The sequence below is a fragment of the Myotis davidii genome, unplaced genomic scaffold (genome assembly GCF_000327345.1).
Source record: "Myotis davidii unplaced genomic scaffold, ASM32734v1 scaffold164, whole genome shotgun sequence".
Classification (NCBI taxonomy): Eukaryota; Metazoa; Chordata; class Mammalia; order Chiroptera; family Vespertilionidae; genus Myotis; species Myotis davidii.
In genome coordinates, this window is record NW_006296417.1 from 1,995,160 (window position 1) to 2,002,513 (window position 7,354).

Here is a 7,354-nt window from a genome sequence, read left to right on the forward strand (position 1 = left end):
TCCCTAATTAGGGGAGGGGAAAATGGGGAGTGACTGCTAATGGGTGCAGGGTTTTTTTTTAGGGAGATTCTCTCTCATCAACGAGGTCTCCCTCTCTAAAAATCAATAAAAGCATATTTTTAAAAGTCCCCAGCACCAAGTTGTTTGCTGAAAGGAACTGGTGTTTGGCTTTGGGGAGCTCTTCTGTCCCCAGGCTTCTCTTCACTCAGCGAGGGCGGCGGACCTTCCTTTCCTACCTGCGAGCGTTTTGGTGAGCCTCAGACCCGCTCACACACCCGGAGAGGAGAGCACGTTGCAAACGATAAATCCTGCCTCACACTGATGCCACTGCTGTCACACAAAATGAAACGGCAGAAACATCGTGAACTTGGAACGGCTCCATCTGAGATTTACAAGGAGAGCTCAGGCTAATTTTGAACCGGGTTAGAGATAAAGAGAAGGCATTCCGTTTCCCCTTCATGTGTCCCCAGGGTGTTCTAGGCCTTGCAGATAAAGGCCGCTTGCCCAGGGAGGTGAGTGAGAAGGCCCCTGCCTGAATGGCCGAGCGGAGCATTCATCACCCCCGTTGGCAGCCTACCGGGCCATCCATCCATCAGAGGAGCCCTCAGTGGAGAATGGCAGAGGCGGCCACTGAAGACGGCTCGCAGAAGCCATCGGTTATTCTGTCACCATTGGAGAGAGAGATTACAGGTGAGATCCTGGCATTCCCTGCCAGGCTTTCCTCCCAGCAGCTCTTCCTGTCCTGCCCTTGGGGAGGAAATTGAGAGTTAATTAGCATGCGGGGGACACTCAGGCTGGCTGAGGGATGGCTTAGGATCAGCTCTGTTATTACCGCCGTGAGCTCAACCTTTCAGCGCAATTGGGAGACTCCTGTTTCCTCGGGGGGAATCTGGATAAAGTCATTGTTTGCCCATCATCAGGTGGAAATCTTGTTAAGCTCCGAGGGCCTTGGCTTTATGGAACTGTGTTCCACAGCTCACGGCGGCCTTGGCTGGGGTTTCATTCTAAAATAACATTTCCTTTTGGTTAAAAAAAAAGAAAAAGAAAAAATGTCTTGTTGCTCCAGGCTCTGGGGCTCAATGACCTTCATGAGTTTTTGGCTCGAGGATGCTCAGGGGTGAACCGGAGGTCTGCAGTTTATAGCAAGTCCACACACATATAATCGTTTCGATTTTTACATTTTATTTCTTATTTAAAAACTTTTACACATTTTTATTGATTTCAGAGAGGAAGGGAGAGAGAGATAGAAACATCAAGGATGAGAGAGGATCATTGATTGGCTGCCTCCTACATGCCCCTTACTGGCATGTGGCCTGACCTAGAATCGAACACTGACTTCCTGGTTCATAGGTCGACATTCAACCTTGGGGGCTGGGCTACATTTTATATTTTAGAGTAGTGTTAGGTGACCAGCAAACTTGATCAGAGATTTCCCGTACCCCTCTGCTTCCACACCCTCATCCTCATGGCCTACCCCCTCTCAATACTCCCCACCAGAGTTTATTGATTTGTTTCAATCACTGAACCCACACTGACACATGGTTATCATCCAAGGCACATAGTTCGCATTGGGTTGTACCTTCCATGGGTTTTGACAGATGTATAAGTGCTGGGGTCCAACCCCAGCAGGTCCAGGGGTCCCCAAAGGTGTGGACGGAGTCGGCGAAGAAGGAATGGCACAGAGACAGTGTTCAGTTGATCAGCAGCCTAGCCAGGATCTCTAGCCAAGTTCTGGTCTGGATCTCCAGTGAAGTTCTGGTTAGAATCTCCAGCCAGGTTCTGTGTCCCTGTTCTCTTGCTAGGTTCTCCATCCAGGTTCTCCAGCCAGGTTCTGTAGCCATGTTCCCTCGCTAGGTTCTCCAGCCAGGTTCTGTCCAGGTTCTCCAGCCAGGTTCAGTCACCAGGTTCCAGTCAGGTTCTCTTGCCATGTTCTATCCAGGTTCTGTAGCCAGGTTCTCTCTCTAGGTTCTTCAGCCAGGTTCTCTCGCTAGGTTCTGTCTCTAGGTTCTGTCGCCAGTTTCTGTCCAGGATCTTTTGCCATGTTCTGTCTCTAGGTTCTGTGTAGGTTCTGTGTCTTGTTGTCTTGTTACATCTGTATTTATACCAGCCCTCTCGCAGTCTGGGACCCCTCGGAGGATGTGTGCCTGCTGGCTTAGGCCTGATCCCTGGGATTTCATTCTAAGATAACATTTCCTCTTGGTAGAAAAAAAAAAATGTCTTGTTGCTCCAGGCTCCGGGGGGGATCGGGCCTAAGCTGGCAGTCAGACATCCCTCTCACAGTCCCGGACCCCTCGCTCCTTACCACCCGCCTGCAGCAGAGGTGGGAGAGACTCCTGCCACCGCCGCTGCACTCGCCAGCCATGAGCCTGGCTTCTGGCTGAGCGGTGCTGCCCCTGTGGGAGTGCACTGACCACCAGGGGACAGCTTCTGCATTGAGCATCTGCCCCCTGGTGGTCAATGCATGTCATAGCGACCAGTTGTTCTGTCAAATGTGCATATTAGGGTTTTATTATATAGGATATTGGATGTCAGAGGGAAGAAGGGAGAGGAAGAGATAAAAACCTCAATGATGAGAGAGAATCATGGATCGGCTGCCTCCTGCACGCCCCCTGCTGGGGATCGAGCCTGCAACCTAGGCATGTGCCCTGTTGGGAATCAAACCATGACTCCCTGGTTCATAGGTCGACGCTCAACCACTGAGCCACGCCTGATTTCACTTTATAGAAGAACATTACTTTTTTCTTTCCCAGCTCACTTTGCATAGGTACCCCCGGCACACATGCACGCGGACACACACGCACACACACACACGCACACACACGCCATCTAAAAGACAGCTGGAGCCACGGGAGCCCACGCCAGCCAGGCCCTCCTCGCACCTCTCGGCCGAGCAGCGGCTCCCATTCAATAGCTGCTAACAAGGCTCTGGCCCCGGCCTCTCTGGAGTTTGCCTTTCCTGCAGGATCATCAAGGTTGCCTGGCAACCACCAGCAGGTCGGCCTGTCACTCGGTTTCCTTCAAGAAAATGGCGAAGCGCCGTTCCTGTCCCCAGCCAGGCGAGGCCTAATTAGTGTGAACCGGGAATCAATCACGGGGGTGGAGGAGCGGGGGTGCGGGGTGGCGGCTGCTCCGGGGCCCGTGTGCAGATCACTGTCATTGCTTCCTTTTACCCCTTCCCGCCTGCAGGAAGGGCCCTGGGCAGGGCGAAGCCAGGACTGAACTTTCCAGGCTCCTGTCGGAGCCACTGTTGAAGGGACAGGGGATTGTTTGCCCGGAGAAGGCCCCCTTTGAGGATAGAGACATGGCTGTCTTTGTTTATTGATTATTATTTTAAAAAACACATTTTTATTGATGTCAGAGAGGAAGGGAGAGGGAGAGAGAGAGAGATAGAAACATCAATGATGAGAGGGAATCATGGGTCAGCTACCTCCTGCACGCCGCGTACCGGGGATGGAGCCCACAACCCCGGCATGCGCCCCGACCGGGAATGGAACTGTGACCTCCTGGTTCATAGGTCGACGCTCAACCACTGAGCCACACCGGCCGGACACATGTCTGTCTTTAAATATTTGGAGGCTGGGAAATGCAGAGGAGGGTTTGGGCCGGTTCTGGCGGGCAGCACCACCTCCCGCCGCCCCCACTGTGTTTTCCTTCACACGCCACTGGAACAGTTAAATACATATATTCATGGGTCACCTGCCGCTCCACAGGGGCTAACAGGATTTGCTGACGAAGGTGTTGTGCTGTCTCCCCAAATGCTATGGTTTCCAGAGCCCCGGAGAGGGGGAGGGGTGGGGGGCTGATTGCCCAGCAGATTAGCTCCTGGAGCTCAGCATTTGGAATGATTGATGGTCCCCGGGCCGCTGACAGGAGAGAGGGCAGTCGTCGAAACCCTCCCTGTGCCAGCCCCAACAACCCCGCTCTCTTATCTCAGTGAATTTAGAGTCCCAGGAGCCTTAGAGAGGCCCCACCCCCGTCATTTTAGAGGCCATCTCTTCACAAAGTCGCCTTTGAACACACGTAGGGAAATCTACCCTACAGCCCTTGGTACTTGGGGAGGCGGGGTGGGGTGTCATGTTTGCTGGCCAGTATCAGCGACCCCTACAGCCCACTGGCTCCCGGGCGGTGGGCACGGAGGCCTGGGTGGCCCCGTCCAGAGGACAAAGTGCCAGATGGCGGGGCAGGTGTTCCAGCGACCGAACCACCTTATCAGATGCCCGGGGGGCCCAGCCCCCGGCGGACAGTCCTGTTTTGTGAAGCTGGCAGGGCGAGGCATCCCCCCTCCTCTCTGCCCACCTCCCGGCTCTTCAGCCTGCCCCGTGTGGGTCAGAGAGACATCCCAGGTGCTTAGCTGCTGACTGTCCCCGTCCCCCAAAAGTGGAGGGTGGAGGGGAGCGGAGGAAGGGAGGCCCTGTCCCCCGCCTCCGATGGCCCTCCGGCTCCTCCCTGGCCCCCGGGTGCCCGTGGCCTAAGGTAGACAGGACGGCGAACCCAGCTTAGCCACCCGTTAGCGTCCTGCCCTCTGAGCAGGTCCCAGGCGGGGACGGGTTGGGCGGAGGCCTGTGCCTTGTGGGGGCCAGGCCACCCCAGCTCCTCCAGCACCCCCCCATTGCAGGGCAGTGTGGGGACGGGGCCCGGAGGGACTGTTTGTTCAGTCCCCGAGACAGAGGGCGATTGCCGGCGCTGGCGGGGGGACCCGGCCCCCCTCACCTGAGCGCCTCCCTGGTTTGATCGAATCTCGGTGTCTCACAATTACCTCTAATTTCATTGCTTTTATGGGAAGAAGAGTGCTTGTCCCCGCAGCGAAGATTCTTCATGTTCCCTGGGCTTTGGCTCCTCGGCCTGCAACCTCTTCCTTCTATTTCCAGCCGTTCTCCTCCTTCCTGCCCCTGAGAGTGGAAGGTGGACCAGTGGGGCCCCGAGGTGCCCGGGGACCCCTGGCTCACGGGACGTGCTCCACAGGAGGGACGATGCTGGGGTGTTCCCTGCCTCTCCGTCCTCCCGCCCCTCCTACCCCACATCCCAGGCACATCTAGAAAGAGGAGAGCACCAGACACCAGGTTGGACTCATTCATTCATTCATTCAGCAAATACATATTAGGCAGCCTCTAATATGTGCTAGGCAACAATCAAAAACGACTTGTTTTGTGCAGCGTGCAACCTCTTCCTTCTATTTCCAGCCGTTCTCCTCCTTCCTGCCCCTGAGAGTGGAAGGTGGACCAGCGGGGCCCCGAGGTGCCCGGGGACCCCTGGCTCACGGGACGTGCTCCACAGGAGGGACGATGCTGGGGTGTTCCCTGCCTCTCCGTCCTCCCGCCCCTCCTACCCCACATCCCAGGCACATCTAGAAAGAGGAGAGCACCAGACACCAGGTTGGACTCATTCATTCATTCATTCAGCAAATACATATTAGGCAGCCTCTAATATGTGCTAGGCAACAATCAAAAACGACTTGTTTTGTGCAGCTGCCTTGGCTCAGTGCTTGAGCATTGATCCAATCCAAGAGGTCATGGATTGATTCCCAGTCAGGGCACATGCCCGGGGTTGTGGGCTCGATCCCCAGCAGGGGGCGTGCAGGAGGCAGCCAATCGATGTCTTATTGATATTTCTATCTCTCTGTCCCTCTCCCTTCCTCTCTCTCTAAATTCAATAAAAAAATATTTCAAAACATTATTTATTTTTTTTTTAAAGAAATACGTGGATCTGGGCAGGGAGCATTTAGCCAAGAGCATGGAGGGAAGGCAGACAGTTGATACGAGTTTGGGTTTGACATCTGAAGACTGAAGAACTGCAAGCAGAAACCGGCCGTTTCCTGCAAGTAGCTTATGATGATGAAGTGAGTCTTGTAAAGCAAATAGAGGATTTATCAAGTGGAACCGAGCCTCAGTTTCTGCATCTGTAAAATGGGGATAATAATACCTAACTCACAGCGGCAGCGCGGGGAGTAACTGAGAGGATGCAGGTGAAATAATTGGCACAGGGTCTGGCATACCGTACGTATGTACCCGGTGGTGCAGCTGTTTGGATTGAAGGATTGGTGGTGGCGGTGGCCGCGGTGGTGATGGGGGTGGTGATGGGGTGGGGTGGTGTAATACTTAGGGGAAGACATGTCTGCCAGCGCGTAGAGGTGAAGAGCTCTCTGCTAGCCTCTTCTTGAGAGGGAGACAGAACAAGAGCCTCTCATGCCGTGATCCCCCGCCCCGCCCCTCGTGGCTAATGCAGATCACGGGCAGAGTGGTTAAAAGCCCAGGCAGACGAGCCGCAGGAGGACTGGAGTGAGTGGCGAGAAAGCTCTCAAGTCCTTCAGCTCCCTGCCTGTCCCCCATCGTCGCACTCACTTGGGGACTCCTGAGAGGGACAAAGGAGGAGGGGCGGGGGGGTGTGCAGTGGCAGTTGGGCACGCAGTGTTCTTCCCAGGGTGAGAGGACATTGGGAGGGAATTAGATGCGGGAACATCTGAGAGAGGCAGGCTGAGGAGCCGGGGAAACACAAGGGAACGTCTGGTGTGCTTGAAGGTGACCCCACCACCGAGGCTCCGCCCTGTGCGTACAAAAGACTGTTGTCAGCATCCAGCAAATCCTTCTGGAGCGCCCGCGTGCCTGGCACAGTGTCAACCCTCGGGGATCAGGAGTTTGCAGTACAGAAATGGTCCCTGTCTTTGCGGCGCTGACTTCAGGCGTAGGCCAATCCAAGTATTCGATGAGCAAAAGCATTCACAGTTACTTAGGTTCCTCCAGCTAACGAAACAGTGCATTTAATCAAAAGGTGAAAAATTTTTATTTTTTTTAGAAAGAAGAGAGAGAGAGAGAGAGAGAGAGATGTGAGAGAGACACATCAATTGGTTGCCTCCAGCACATGCTCCGACCATGGCCAGGGGTCAAACCTGCAACCCAGGAATGTGCCCTTGAGCGGGAATCAGACCCGAGACCCTTTGGTGCGTGGGCCGTCCTAACCACTTAGCCACACTGGCGTTTATATCTGTTTTTTGCAAAGGTGCCCAGCAGGCGCGGAGACATGGCCATAGGTGCCCTGCTAGGAGCTCTGGGTGAATTTTTTCCTTGGCCATCACTGGGCCTCTTTGGCCTCTACCCGCCTCCGGACACCAGGGTGCGCTGCAGCGCTTCCCAGGCCCGGCTGGACGGCGCGCTATCCCCACGTGGCTTCTCGCTACCCCGCACTTCCGGTGGATACCGGAAGCGGGGGCCTGAAGTCGCGGAGCCGGGTCCCGAAGCATGGCGGGGGCGGGGCCGGGGGGGGTGCGCGCAGAGCCGGCCGGGGGTCCCTAACCCCGGCCCTCTGAGCCGGGACCCACAGGTGAGGACCTCTCCTTCCCCAGCCCGGCCTCCCAGCCCGT

At 55.4% G+C, this 7,354-nt stretch overlaps 1 protein-coding gene across 2 annotated transcripts in view; it reads left to right on the forward strand.

Annotated features, from left to right (window-relative positions):
* The window catches only part of DET1 (de-etiolated homolog 1 (Arabidopsis)), a 42,412-nt gene that overhangs the window by 21,857 nt on the left and 13,201 nt on the right, over window positions 1–7,354 (forward strand). Inside the window, exon 1 of one of the 2 annotated variants that reach the window (XM_006771745.2) lies at window positions 7,192–7,314. The exons of the other annotated variant lie outside the window; for it this stretch is intronic. The gene's annotated coding sequence lies outside the window, so the exon portion shown is untranslated. Of the gene's footprint in view, window positions 1–7,191; window positions 7,315–7,354 lie in introns of those variants that run through there. 2 annotated transcript variants of the gene reach the window in all.